This window comes from Amphiura filiformis, chromosome 13 (genome assembly GCF_039555335.1).
Source record: "Amphiura filiformis chromosome 13, Afil_fr2py, whole genome shotgun sequence".
NCBI classification, from domain to species: Eukaryota; Metazoa; Echinodermata; class Ophiuroidea; order Amphilepidida; family Amphiuridae; genus Amphiura; species Amphiura filiformis.
Window position 1 is genome coordinate 14,770,664 of NC_092640.1, and position 15,939 is coordinate 14,786,602.

Consider the following 15,939-nt stretch of genomic DNA (forward strand, 5'->3'; position numbering starts at 1 on the left):
TATGTGCAAGTGACGTCATTGTAGGATGTAACATGTAGGAGAAGAAGCATTTTGAAATTTGTTGCCAGAAGAAAGAAGACGAAGAAAGATCCGATAGCATCACAAGACCTAGCCGGTGTCCCGGCTAGGTAACTAGATCTGGTTACAGATCTGGACCTAGCCGGGGCCGGAAATGCCAGTCTTAACTAAAAGTTTGACCTTTGTCCGGCTATTATGGACATCTCACACCATTAATGGTGCATCACTGTAGCATGTAGGGGCTTTATCCGTCTTCCATAGGCTAAGATACAGCTACTTTTCCGTAATTTTAAACATTTTTTGCAAATTTGACGTTTTGACCTCCTTAATGACCTTTGACCCCAATACAAAAAAAACCTCATATACACCGCTAAAATGCATTGTTACAGTTTAAATTTAAAAAATCTACTATGCTTAGTTATGGAGATAAAAATTCTTGAAGTTATTTAGCTTAAAACCGGAAATGACGTATAAATGACCTTTGACCAAAAAATAAAAATACCGTGCATACATCGGGTAACACTAATGCATATATGAAGTTTATGTCACTCTGGTCTGGTTACGTTTTGAGATTTTAAAAATGAACATATTTGATGATTTTGGTTTTTGACCGGAAGCGACCCTTAATGACCTTTGACCCCGAAACAGTAGACACCCCAAAGACCCTGGTTGGTAGCAATGCATGTGTGCTAATGACAACACTCTGCTATGTAATTTGTAAAAACAGTGATTTTTTGAATATTTTTAGCTTTCAGACCGAAATGACCCCTTAATGACCTTTGACCCAAATTCTGTGAATAATTTATAGGCACTGGATATAGCCGATGCATATGTGTAAGTGACATCATCGTACTATGTTATCTGTGGCAGAAGAAGCATTTTGAAGATATTTGGTTTTATACCGGAAATGACCCCTTAATGACCTTTGACCCCAAATTTGTGAATATCCTATAGACACTGGATATAGCCGATGCATATGTGCAAGTGACGTCATTGTAGGATGTAACATGTAGGAGAAGAAGCATTTTGAAATTTGTTGCCAGAAAGAAAGAAAGAACTAGATCTGGTTACAGATCTGGACCTAGCCGGGGCCGGAAATGCCAGTCTTAACTTAAAGTTTGACCTTTGACCGGCTATTATGGACATCTCACACCAATGGTGCATCACTGTAGCATGTAGGGGCTTTATCTGTGTTCCATAGAGGCTACTTTTCCGTAATTTAAAAAAAAATGCAAATTTGACGTTTTGACCTCCTTAATGACCTTTGACCCCAATATAAAAAAACCTCATATACACCAAGAAAATGCATTGTTACAGTTTAAATTTTAAAAATCTATTATGCTTAGTTATGGAGATACAAATTCTTAAAGTTATTTAGCTTAAAACCGGAAATGACGTCTAAATGACCTTTGACAAAAAAAATAAAAAAACTGTACATACATCGGGTAACACTAATGCATATATGAAGTTTATGTCACTCTGGTCTGGTTACGTTTTGAGATAAAAAAAAATGAAAATATTTGATGATTTTTGGTTTTGACCGGAAGCGACCCTTAATGACCTTTGACCCCAAAACTGTAGACACCCCAAAGACCCTGGTTAGTAACAATGCATGTGTGCTAATGACAACACTCTGCTATGTAATTTGTAACAACAGTGATTTTTGAATATTTTAGCTTTCAGACCGGAAATGACCCCTTAATGACCTTTGACCCAAAATCGGAGAATAAATTTTGTGTACCTGTAATAGCCGATGCATATGTGTAAGTGACATTATCGTACTATGTAATTTGTGGCAGAAGAAGCATTTTGAAGATATTTGGTTTTATACCGGAAATGAACCCTTAATGACCTTTGACCCCAAATTTGTGAATATCCTATAGACACTGGATATAGCCGATGCATATGTGCAAGTGACGTCATTGTAGGATGTAACATGTAGGAGAAGAAGCATTTTGAAATTTGTTGCCAGAAGAAAGAAGACGAAGAAAGATCCGATAGCATCACAAGACCTAGCCGGTGTCCTGGCTAGGTAACTAGATCTGGTTACAGATCTGGACCTAACCAGGGCCGGAAATGCCAGTCTTAACTTAAAGTTTGACCTTTGACCGGCTATTATGAACATCTCACACCATTAATGGTGCTTCACTGTAGCATGTAGGGGCTTTATCCGTCTTCCATAAGCTGAGATACAGCTACTGTTCCGTAATATTAAACTTTTGTTTTGCAAATTTGACGTTTTGACCTCATTAATGACCTTTGACCCCAATATAAAAAAAACCTCATACACACCGCGAAAATGCATTGTTACAGTTTAAATAAAAAAATCTACTATGCTTAGTTATGGAGATAAAAATTCTTGAAGTTATTTAGCTTAAAACCGGAAATGACGTCTAAATGACCTTTGACCAAAAAAAAATAAAAATACCGTGCATACATTGGGTAACACTAATGCATATATGAAGTTTATGTTACTCTGGTCTGTTTACATTTTGAGATAAAACATTTTTGAACATTTTTGATAATTTTGGTTTTTGCCCGGAAGTAACCCCTTAATGACCTTTGACCCCAAAACTGTAGGCATCCTACAGACATTGGCTAGTAGCAATGCATGTGTGCTAATGGCGACTCTCTGCTATGTAATTTGTAAAGACAGTGATTTTTTGAATATTTTTACAAATTTTTCAGACTTTAACCGGAAATGACCCCTTAATGACCTTTGACCTCAATTTTTTTTTTAGGTTTTAAGCACTGGCACATGTTGATTCATATGCATGAGTCACATGATCATTGCATGTAATTTGTGGAAGGAGTAGCATTTTTGTGAAATCAACATTTTTGGCCATAAGGTCAAGGTCAAAGGTCACAGTCAGGTCAAAGTTAAATGTAAGGTTTGGCCTAGTCCAGTGGTCATTTGGCTCAAGTATGGTTGAAATCTGTCAAAGCATAAGAGAGCTAGGGCGAAACGTGGCAAGTCACGCACGTGTTGCCAGAAGAAAGAAGAAGAAAGATCCGATAGCATCACAAGACCTAGCCGGTGTCCCGGCTAGGTAAGAAAGATCCGATAGCATCACAAGACCTAGCCGGTGTCCCGGCTAGGTAAAGATCCGATAGCATCACAAGACCTAGCCGGTGTCCCGGCTAGGTAACTAGATCTGGTTACAGATCTGGACCTAGTCGGGGCCGGAAATGCCAGTCTTAACTTAAAGTTTGACCTTTGACCGGCTATTACGGACATCTCACACCATTAATGGTGCTTCACTGTAGCATGTAGGGGCTTTACCCGTCTTCCATAGGCTGAGATACAGCTACTGTTCCGTAATTTTAAAAATTTTTTGCAAATTTGACGTTTTGACCTCCTTAATGACCTTTGACCCCAATATAAAAAAACCTCATATACACCGCGAAAATGCATTGTTACAGTTTAAATTAAAAAATTTACTATGCTTAGTTATGGAGATAAAAATTCTTGAAGTTATTTAGCTTAAAACCGGAAATGACGTCTAAATGACCTTTGACAAAAAAAATAAAAATACCGTGCATACATTGGGTAACACTAATGCATATATGAAGTTTATGTCACTCTGGTCTGTTTACATTTTGAGATAAAATTTTTTGAACATTTTTGATAATTTTGGTTTTTGACCGGAAGTAACCCCTTAATGACCTTTGACCCCAGAACTGTAGGCATCCTAAAGACCCTGGCTAGTAGCGATGCATGTGTGCTAATGGCGACTCTCTGCTATATAATTTGTAAAGACAGTGATTTTTTGAATATTTTTTACACATTTTTCAGACTTTTACCGGAAATGACCCCTTAATGACCTTTGACCTCAATTTTTTAAAATAAGTTTTAAGCACTGCCACATGTTGATTCATATGCATGAGTCACATGATCATTGCATGTAATTTGTGGAAAGAGAAGCATTTTTTGTGAAATCAACATTTTTGACCATAAGGTCAAGGTCAAAGGTCACAGTCAGGTTAAAGTCAAATGTAAGGTTTGGCCTAGTCCAGTGGTCATTTGGCTCAAGTATGGTTGAAATCTGTCAAAGCATAAGAGAGCTAGGGCGAAACGTGGCAAGTCACGCAAAATGTCACGCTTTGTTGCCAGAAGAAGAAAGAAAGATCCGATAGCATCACAAGACCTAGCCGGTGTCCCGGCTAGGTAAGAAAGAATTGAGAAGAGACAGCACAAGCCGACGTTTGACGTCGGCTTGTAACTAGAGTCAACAGACGCTGAATACAAGCCGCAATTTGACCCCTATAACTTGACCCCTGGGTTACGGATGGGGTCAACTGCTCTTGCACTGTGCTTAGGATGTCATAAGTAATATTCCTGGTGAATTTCAGCTTAATCGGAACTTATACATGGATTTTGATTTTTTGAAAATTTTTGATTGACCTTTTGACCCCTTTAATGACCTTTGACCTCAATGTAAAAAAAACCTTATGTACACCGACAAAATGCATTGTTCCAATTTTAATTAAAAAATTCTAACATGTTTAGTTCTTGAGATAAAAATTCTTGAAGTTATTCAGCTAAAAACAGGAAGTGACCCTTAATGACCTTTGACCCCCAAAATAAAATACCATGCATACATCAGGTAACACTGATTCATGTATGTTGGTTATATTATTCTGGTCTGTTTACATTTTGAGATAAAAATTTTTTGAACATTTTTGGTTTTTGACCGGAAGTAACCCCTTAATGACCTTTGACCCCAAACCTGTAGGCATCCTAAAGACCCTGGCTAGTAGCAATGCATGTGTGCTAATGGCGACTCTCTGCTATATATTTTGTAAAGACAGTGATTTTTTGAATATTTTTAGCTTTCAGACCGGAAAGGACCCCCTTAATGACCTTTGACCTCAATTCTTTTTAGGAAGTTTTAAGCACTGCCACATGTTGATTCATATGCATGAGTCACATGATCATTGCATGAAATTTGTGGAAGGAGTAGCATTTTTGTGAAATCACATTTTGACCATTATAGCTAGGTCAAAGGTCACAGCGAGGTCAAAGTCAAATGGAAGGTTTGGCCTAGCCCAGTGGTCATTTGGGTCAACTTTGGTTGAAATCTGTCAATCCTTTGCGAAGCTAGATGCAGTTGATTGGTTGCCAGAAGAAAGAAAGAAGAACTAGATCTGGTTACATATCTGGACCTAGGCGGGGCCGGAAATGCCAGTCTTAATTTAAAGTTTGACCTTTGACCGGCTATTATGGACATCTCACACCATTAATGGTGCATCACTGTAGCATATAGGGGCTTTATCCGTTTTCCATATGCTGAGATACAGCTACTTTTCCGTAATTTTAAACATTTTTTTGCAAATTTGACGTTTTGACCTCCTTAATGACCTTTGACCCCTATATAAAAAAACCTCATTTACACCGAGAAAATGCATTGTTACAGTTTAAATTAAAAAATCTACTATGTTTAGTTATGGAGATAAAAATTCTTGAAGTTATTTAGCTTAAAACCGGAAATGACGTCTAAATGACCTTTGACCAAAAAAATAAAAATACTGTGCATACATCGGGTAACACTAATGCATATATGAAGTTTATGTCACTCTGGTCTGGTTACGTTTTGAGATAAAAAAAAATGAACATATTTGATGATTTTTGGGTTTTGACCGGAAGCGACCCCTTAATGACCTTTGACCCCAAAACTGTAGACACCCCAAAGACCCTGGTTAGTAGCAATGCATGTGTGCTAATGACAGCACTCTGCTATGTAATTTGTAAAAACAGTGATTTTTGGAATATTTTTAGCTCTCAGACCGGAAATGACCCCCTTAAGGACCTTTGACCCAAAATCTGTGAATAAATTATAGACACCGACCAAAGTCAAGTCACATGACCTAAGCATGTCACCATCACATGTTATTTGTGGAAGAAGAAGCATTTTAGAGTAAAATCACATTTTGCCATTGTCAGCAGGTCAAAGGTCAAATGGAGTTCAATGTCATGTCACATATGTGGACATGGTCAGTGGTGTTTGTGACCAAGTATGGTCAAAACTGTCAAAGCATAACAGAGCTAGGGCGAAACGTGGCAAGTCACGCACGTGTTGCCAGAAAGAAGAAAGATCCGATAGCATCACAAGACCTAGCCGGTGTCCCGGCTAGGTAAGAAGAAAGAAGAAACTAGAGTCAACAGACGCTGAATACAAGCCGCAATTTGACCCCTATAACTTGACCCCTAGATTACGGAAAGGGTCAACTGCTCTTGCATCATGCTTAGGATGTCATAAGAAATATTCCTGGTGCATTTCAGCTTAATCGGAACTTAAACATGGATTTTGATTTTTTTAAATTTTTGATTGACCTTTTCACCCCTTAATGACCTTTGACATAAAAAAAAAAAAAAACTTATGTACACCGACAAAATGCATTGTTCCAATTTTAATTAAAAAATTCTAATATGTTCAGTTCTTGAGATAAAAATTCTTGAAGTTATTCAGCTAAAAACAGGAAGTGACCCCTTAATGACCTTTGACCCCCCCAAAATAAAAAATACCATGCATACATCAGGGAACACTAATTTATGTATGTTGGTTATATTATTCTGCTCTGTTTACATTTTGAGATAAAAATGTTTTGAACATTTTTGATAATTTTGGTTTTTGACCGGAAGTAACCCCTTAATGACCTTTGACCCCGAAACTGTAGGCATCCTAAAGACCCTGGCTGATAGCAATGCATGTGTGTTAATGGCGACTCTCTGCTATGTAATTTGTACAGACAGTGATTTTTTAAATATTTTTTACAAATTTTTCAGATTTTGACCGGAAATGACCCCTTAATGACCTTTGACCTCAATTCTTTTTAGGAAGTTTTAAGCACTGCCACATGTTGATTCATATGCATGAGTCACATGATCATTGCATGTAATTTGTGGAAGGAGTAGCATTTTTGTGAAATCAACATTTTTGGCCATAAGGTCAAGGTCAAAGGTCACAGTCAGGTCAAAGTCAAATGTAAGGTTTGGCCTAGTCCAGTGGTCATTTGGCTGAAGTATGGTTGAAATCTGTCGAAGCATAAGAGAGCTAGGGCGAAACGTGGCAAGTCACGCAAAATGTCACGAGTTGCCAGAAAGAAAGAAGAACTAGATCTGGTTACAGATCTGGACCTAGCCGGAGCCGGAAATGCCAGTCTTCAAGTTTATGGACATCTCATACCATTAATGGTGCATCACTGTAGCATGTAGGGGCTTTATCCGTCTTCCATAGGCTGAGATATAGCTACTTTCCGTAATTTTAAACATTTTTTTGCAAATTTGACGTTTTGACCTCCTTAATGACCTTTGACCCCAATACAAAAAAAACCTAATATACACCACGAAAATGTATTGTTACTGTTTAAATAAAAAAAAACTGCTATGCTTAGTTTTGGAGATAAAAATTCTTGAAGTTATTTAGCTTTAAACCGGAAATGACGTCTAAATGACCTTTGACCAAAAAAATAAAATACCATGCTCACATCGGGTAACACTAATGCATATATGAAGTTTATGCAACTCTGGTCTGGTTACGTTTTGAGATAAAAAAAATGAACATATTTGATGATTTTTGGTTTTTGACCGGAAGCGACCCTTAATGACCTTTGACCCCAAAACTGTAGACACCCCAAAGACCCTGGTTGGTAGCAATGCATGTGTGCTAATGACAACACTCTGCTATGTAATTTGTAAAAACAGTGATTTTTGAATATTTTTAGCTTTCAGACCGGAAATGACCCCTTAATGACCTTTGACCCAAATTCTGTGAATAATTTATAGGCACTGGATATAGCTGATGCATATGTGCAAGTGACGTCATTGTAGGATGTAACATGTAGGAGAAGAAGCACTTTGAAGATATTTGGTTTTATACCGGAAATGACCCCTTAATGACCTTTGACCCCAAATTTGTGAATATCCTATAGACACTGGATATAGCCGATGCATATGTGCAAGTGACGTCATTGTAGGATGTAACATGTAGGAGAAGAAGCATTTTGAAATTTGTTGCCAGAAGAAAGAAGAAACTAGATCTGGTTACAGATCTGGACCTAGCCGGGGCCGAAAATGCCAGTCTTAACTTAAAGTTTGACCTTTGACCGGCTATTATGGACATCTCACACCATTAATGGTGCATCACTGTAGCATGTAGGGGCTTTATCCGTCTTCCATAGGCTGAGATACAGCTACTTTTCCGTAATTTTAAACATTTTTGCAAATTTGACGTTTTGACCTCCTTAATGACCTTTAACCCCAATATTAAAAAACCTATTTACACCGAGAAAATGCATTGTTACAGTTTAAATTAAAAAAATCTACTATGTTTAGTTATGGAGATAAAAATTCTTGAAGTTATTTAGCTTAAAACCGGAAATGACGTCTAAATGACCTTTGACCAAAAAAATAAAAATACTGTGCATACATCGGGTAACACTAATGCATATATGAAGTTTATGTCACTCTGGTCTGGTTACGTTTTGAGATAAAAAAAAAATGAACATATTTGATGATTTTTGGGTTTTGACCGGAAGCGACCCTTAATGACCTTTGACCCCAAAACTGTAGACACCCCAAAGACCCTGGTTAGTAGCAATGCATGTGTGCTAATGACAGCACTCTGCTATGTAATTTGTAAAAACAGTGATTTTTGAATATTTTAGCTCTCAGACCAGAAATGACCCCTTAATGACCTTTGACCCAAATTCTGTGAATAAATTATAGACACCGACCAAAGTCAAGTCACATGACCTAAGCATGTCACCATCACATGTTATTTGTGGAAGAAGAAGCATTTTAGAGTAAAAATCACATTTTTGCCATTGTGAGCAGGTCAAAGGTCAAATGGAGTTCAATGTCATGTCACATGTGGGGACATGGTCAGTGGTGTTTGTGACCAAGTATGGTCAAAAACTGTCAAAGCATAACAGAGCTAGGGCGAAACGTGGCAAGTCACGCACGTGTTGCCAGAAAGAAGAAAGATCCGATAGCATCACAAGACCTAGCCGGTGTCCCGGCTAGGTAAGAAGAAGAAGAAGAAGAATTGGAAGAAGACAGCACAAGCCGACGTTTGACGTCGGCTTGTAAGAATTGAGAAGAGACAGAACAAGCCGACATCCGTCGTCGGCTTGTAAGAATTGAGAAGAGACAGAACAAGCCGACATCCGTCGTCGGCTTGTAAGAACTAGACTTAGCTGTGGTCTAAGACCACGAACACAGCCGTGTTGTAACCCCTAATGACCTTTGACCCCAAAATATATGAAAACCCCATAGATATTGGCTAATGTCAATGCATGGGTGCACGTGGCATCACTTTGCTATGTTATTTGTGGCAGAAGGGGCATTACAAGCCGACGACGGATGTCGGCTTGTTCTGTCTCTTCTCAATTCTTTCTTCTTACCTAGCCGGGACACCGGCTAGGTCTTGTGATGCTATCGGATCTTTACCTAGCCGGGACACCGGCTAGGTCTTGTGATGCTATCGGATCTTTCTTCTTCTTCTTCTTCTTTCTTCTGGCAACAAATTTCAAAATGCTTCTTCTCCTACATGTTACATCCTACAATGACGTCACTTGCACATATGCATCGGCTATATCCAGTGTCTATAGGATATTCACAAATTTGGGGTCAAAGGTCATTAAGGGTCATTTCCGGTATAAAACCAAATATCTTCAAAATGCTTCTTCTCCTACATGTTACATCCTACAATGACGTCACTTGCACATATGCATCGGCTATGTCCAGTGCCTATAAATTATTCACAGAATTTGGGTAAAAGGTCATTAAAGGGGTCATTTCCGGTCAGAAAGCTAAAAATATTCAAAAAATCACTGTCTTTACAAATTACATAGCAGAGTGTTGTCATTAGCACACATGCATTGCTACCAACCAGGGTCTTTGGGGTGTCTACAGTTTTGGGGTCAAAGGTCATTAAGGGGTCGCTTCCGGTCAAAAACCAAAAATTATCAAATATGTTCATTTTTTTATATCTCAAAACGTAACCAGACCAGAGTGACATAAATTTCATATATGCATTAGTGTTACCCGATGTATGCACGGTATTTTTATTTTTTGGTCAAAGTTCATTTAGACGTCATTTCCAGTTTTACGCTAAATAACTTTAAGAATTTTTAGCTCCATAACTAAGCATAGTAGATTTTTTTAATTTAAACTGTAACAATGCATTTTCTCGGTGTATATGAGGTTTTTTTTATATTGGGGTCAAATGTCACTAAAGAGGTCAAAACGTCAAATTTGCCTAGAACTGTTTCAAATTACGGAAAAGTATCTGTATCTCAGCCTATGAAAGACGGATAAAGCCCTAGATGCTACAGTGATGCACCAATAATGGTGTGAGATGTCCATAATAGCCAGTCAAAGGTCAAACTTTAAGTTAAGACTGGCATTTCCGGCCCCGTCTAGGTCCAGATCTGTAACCAGATCTAGTTCTTCTTCTTCTTTCTTCTGGCAACAAATTTCAAAATGCTTCTTCTCCTACATGTTACATCCTACAATGACGTCACTTGCACATATGCATCGGCTATATCCAGTGTCTATAGGATATTCACAAATTTGGGGTCAAAGGTCATTAAGGGGTCATTTCCGGTATAAAACCAAATATCTTCAAAATGCTTCTTCTCCTACATGTTACATCCTACAATAACGTCACTTGCACATATGCATCGGCTATATCCAGTGCCTATAAATTATTCACAGAATTTGGGTCAAAGGTCATTAAGGGGTCATTTCCGGTCTGAAAGCTAAAATATTCAAAAAATCACTGTCTTTACAAATTACATAGCAGAGTGTTGTCATTAGCACACATGCATTGCTACCAACCAGGGTCTTTGGGGTGTCTACAGTTTCGGGGTCAAAGGTCATTAAGGGGTCGCTTCCGGTCAAAACCCAAAAATCATCAAATATGTTCATTTTTTTATATCTCAAAACGTAACCAGACCAGAGTGACATAAATTTCATATATGCATTAGTGTTACCCGATGTATGCACGGTATTTTTATTTTTTGGTCAAAGGTCATTTAGACGTCATTTCCGGTTTTAAGCTAAGTAACTTCAAGAATTTTTATCTCCATAACTAAGCATAGTAGATTTTTTTTATTTATACTGTAACAATGCATTTTCTCGGTGTATATGAGGGTTTTTTTATATTGGGGTCAAAGGTCATTAAGGAGGTCAAAACGTCAAATTTGCAAAAAAATTTTTTAAATTACGGAAAAGTAGTTGTATCTCAGCCTATTAAAGACGGATTAAGCCCCTACATGCTACAGCGATGCACCATTAATGGTGTGAGATGTCCATAATAGCCGGTCAAAGGTCAAACTTTAAGTTAAGACTGACATTTCCGGCCCAGCTAGGTCCAGATCTGTAACCAGATCTAGTTACCTAGCCGGGACACCGGCTAGGTCTTGTGATGCTATCGGATCTTTCTTCTTACCTAGCCGGGACACCGGCTAGGTCTTGTGATGCTATCGGATCTTTCTTTCTTACCTAGCCGGGACACCGGCTAGGTCTTGTGATGCTATCGGATCTTTCTTCGTCTTCTTTCTTCTGGCAACAAATTTCAAAATGCTTCTTCTCCTACATGTTACATCCTACAATGACGTCACTTGCACATATGCATCGGCTATATCCAGTGTCTATAGGATATTCACACATTTGGGGTCAAAGGTCATTAAGGGTTCATTTCCGGTATAAAACCAAATATCTTCAAAATGCTTCTTCTGCCACAAATTACATAGTACGGTGATGTCACTTAGACATATGCATCGGCTATTACAGGTACACAAAAGTTATTCTCCGATTTTGGGTCAAAGGTCATTAAGGGGTCATTTCGGTCTGAAAGCTAAAAATATTCAAAAAATCACTGTTGTTACAAATTACATAGCAGAGTGTTGTCATTAGCACACATGCATTGTTACTAACCAGGGTCTTTGGGGTGTCTACAGTTTTGGGGTCAAAGGTCATTAAGAGGTCGCTTCCGGTCAAAAACCAAAAATCATCAAATATTTTCATTTTTTTTTATCTCAAAACGTAACCAGACCAGAGTGACATAAATTTCATATATGCATTAGTGTTACCCGATGTATGTACGGTATTTTTATTTTTTTTTGGTCAAAGGTCATTTAGACGTCATTTCCGGTTTTAAGCTAAATAACTTTAAGAATTTTTATCTCCATAACTAAGCATAGTAGATTTTTTAAATTTAAACTGTAACAATGCATTTTCTTGGTGTATATGAGGGTTTTTTTATATTGGGGTCAAAGGTCATTAAGGAGGTCAAAACGTCAAATTTGCAAAAAAATTGTTTTAAATTACGGAAAAGTAGCTGTATCTCAGCCTATATGGAACACAGGATAAAGCCCCTACATGCTACAGTGATGCACCATTGGTGTGAGATGTCCATAATAGCCGGTCAAAGGTCAAACTTTAAGTTAAGACTGGCATTTCCGGCCCTGGCTAGGTCCAGATCTGTAACCAGATCTAGTTCTTTCTTCTTTCTTCTGGCAACAAATTTCAAAATGCTTCTTCTCCTACATGTTACATCCTACAATGACGTTACTTGCACATATGCATCGGCTATATCCAGTGTCTATAGGATATTCACAAATTTGGGGTCAAAGGTCATTAAGGGTCATTTCCGGTATAAAACCAAATATCTTCAAAATGCTTCTTCTGCCACAAATTACATAGTACGTTGATGTCACTTACATATATGCATCGGCTATATCCAGTGTCTATAGGATATTCACAAATTTGGGGTCAAAGGTCATTAAGGGGTCATTTCCGGTCTAAAAGCTAAAAATATTCAAAAATCACTGTTTTTACAAATTACATAGCAGAGTGTTGTCATTAGCACACATGCATTGCTACCAACCAGGGTCTTTGGCGTGTGTACAGTTTCGGGGTCAAAGGTCATTAAGGGGTCGCTTCCGGTCAAAACCAAAAATCATCAAATATGTTCATTTTTTTTTTTATCTCAAAACATAACCAGACCAGAGTGATATAAACTTCATATATGCATTAGTGTTACCCTATGTATGCACGGTATTTTTATTTTTTGGTCAAAGGTCATTTAGACGTCATTTCCGGTTTTAAGCTAAATAACTTCAAGAATTTTTATCTCCATAACTAAGCATAGTAGATTTTTTTAATTTAAACTGTAACAATGCATTTTCGTGGTGTATATGAGGGTTTTTTTTATATTGGGGTCAAAGGTCATTAAGGAGGTCAAAATGTCAAAAAAAAAAAAAAAAATGTTTAAAATTACGGAAAAGTAGCTGTATCTGAGCCTATGGAAGACGGATAAATTTCATATATGTATTAGTGATACCCGATGTATGCACGGTATTTTTATTTTTTTGTTTAAAGGTCATTTAGACGTCATTTCCGGTTTTAAGCTAAATAACTTCAAGAATTTTTATCTCCATAACTAAGCATAGTAGATTTTTTTAATTTAAACTGTAACAATGCATTTTCTCGGTGTATATAAGGTTTTTTTTATATTGGGGTCAAAGGTCATTAAGGAGGTCAAAACGTCAAATTTGCAAAAAAATGTTTAAAATTACGGAAAAGTAGCTGTATCTCAGCCTATGGAAGACGGATAAAGCCCCTACATGCTACAGTGATGCACCATTAATGGTGTGAGATGTCCATAATAGCCGGTCAAAGGTCAAACTTTAAGTTAAGACTGGCATTTCCGGCCCTGGCTAGGTCCAGATCTGTAACCAGATCTAGTTACCTAGCCGGGACACCGGCTAGGTCTTGTGATGCTATCGGATCTTTCTTCTTTCTTCTTCTTTCTTCTTCTTCTGGCAACATATTTCAAAATGCTTCTTCTCTTACATGTTACATCCTACAATGACGTCACTTGCACATATGCATCGGCTATATCCAGTGTCTATTGGGTGTTCACAGATTTGGGGTCAAAGGTCATTAAGGGGTCATTTCCGGTATAAAACCAAATATCTTCAAAATGCTTCTTCTTCCACAAATTGCATGTGATGGTGACATGCTTAGGACATGTGACTTGACTTTGGTCGGTGTCTATAGGGTGTTCACAGATAAGGGGTCAAAGGTCATTAAAGGGGTCATTTCCGGTCTGAAAGCTAAAAATATTCAAAAAATCACTGTTTTTACAAAATACATAGCAGAGTGTTGTCATTAGCACACATGCATTACTACTAACCAGGGTCTTTGGGGTGTCTACAGTTTTGGGGTCAAAGGTCATTAAAGGGTCACTTCCGGTCAAAAACCCAAAATCGTCAAATATGTTCATTTTTTTAAATCTCAAAACGTAACCAGACCAGAGTGACATAAACTTCATATATGCATTAGTGTTACTCGATGTATGCACGGTATTTTTATTATTTTGGTCAAAGGTCATTTAGACGTCATTTCCGGTTTGAAGCTAAATAACTTCAAGAATTTTTATCTCCATAACTAAGCATTGTAGATTTTTTATATTTAAACTGTAACAATGCATTTTCTCGGTGTATATGAGGTTTTTTTTTATATTGGGGTCAAAGGTCATTAAGGAGGTCAAAACGTCAAATTTGCAAAAAAAATGTTTAAAATTACGGAAAAGTAGCTGTATCTCAGCCTATGGAAGACGGATAAAGCCCCTACATGCTACAGTGATGCACCATTAATGGTGTAAGATGTCCATAATAGCCGGTCAAAGGTCAAACTTTAAGACTGGCATTTCCGGCCCCGGCTAGGTCCAGATCTGTAGCCAGATCTAGTTTCTTCTTTCTTCTGGCAACAAATTTTAAAATGCTTCTTCTCCTACATGTTACATCCTACAATGACGTCACTTGCACATATGCATCGGCTATATCCAGTGTCTATAGGATATTCACAAATTTGGGGTCAAAGGTCATTAAGGTGTCATTTCCGGTATAAAACCAAATATCTTCAAAATGCTTCTTCTGCCACAAATTACATAGTACGATGATGTCACTTACACATATGCATCGGCTATATCCAGTGCCTATAAATTATTCACAGAAATTGGGTCAAAGGTCATTAAGAGGGTCATTTCCGGTCTGAAAGCTAAAAATATTCAAAAAATCACTGTTTTTACAAATTACATAGCAGAGTGTTGTCATTAGCACACATGCATTGCTACTATCCAGGGTCTTTGGGGTGTCTACAGTTTTGGGGTCAAAGGTCATTAAGGGGTCGCTTCCGGTCAAAAACCAAAAATCATCAAATATGTTCATTTTTTAAATCTCAAACGTAACCAGACCAGAGGGGCATAAACTTCATATATGCATAAGTGTTACCCGATGTATGCACGGTATTTTTATTTTTTGGTCAAAGGTCATTTAGACGTCATTTCCGGTTTTAAGCTAAATAACTTCAAGAATTTTTATCTCCATAACTAAGCATAGTAGATTTTTTAGTTTAAACTGTAACAATGCATTTTTGCGGTGTGTATGAGGTTTTTTATATTGGGGTCAAAGGTCATTAAGGCGGTCAATACGGTAATTTGGTAAAAAAAAGTTTAACAATACGGAAAAGTAGCTGTATCTCAGCCTATGGAAGACGGATAAAGCCCCTACATGCAACAGTGATGCACCATTAATGCTGTGAGATGTCCATAATAGCCGGTCAAAGGTCAAACTTTAAGTTAAGACTGGCATTTCCGGCCCTGGTTAGGTCCAGATCTGTAACCAGATCTAGTTTCTTCTTTCTTACCTAGCCGGGACACCGGCTAGGTCTTGTGATGCTATCGGATCTTTCTTTCTGCTTCTTTCTTCTGGCAACAAATTTCAAAATGCTTCTTCTCCTACATGTTACATCCTACAATGACGTCACTTGCACATATGCATCGGCTATATCTAGTGTCTATAGGATATTCTCAAATTTGGGGTCAAAGGTCATTAAGGGGTCATTTC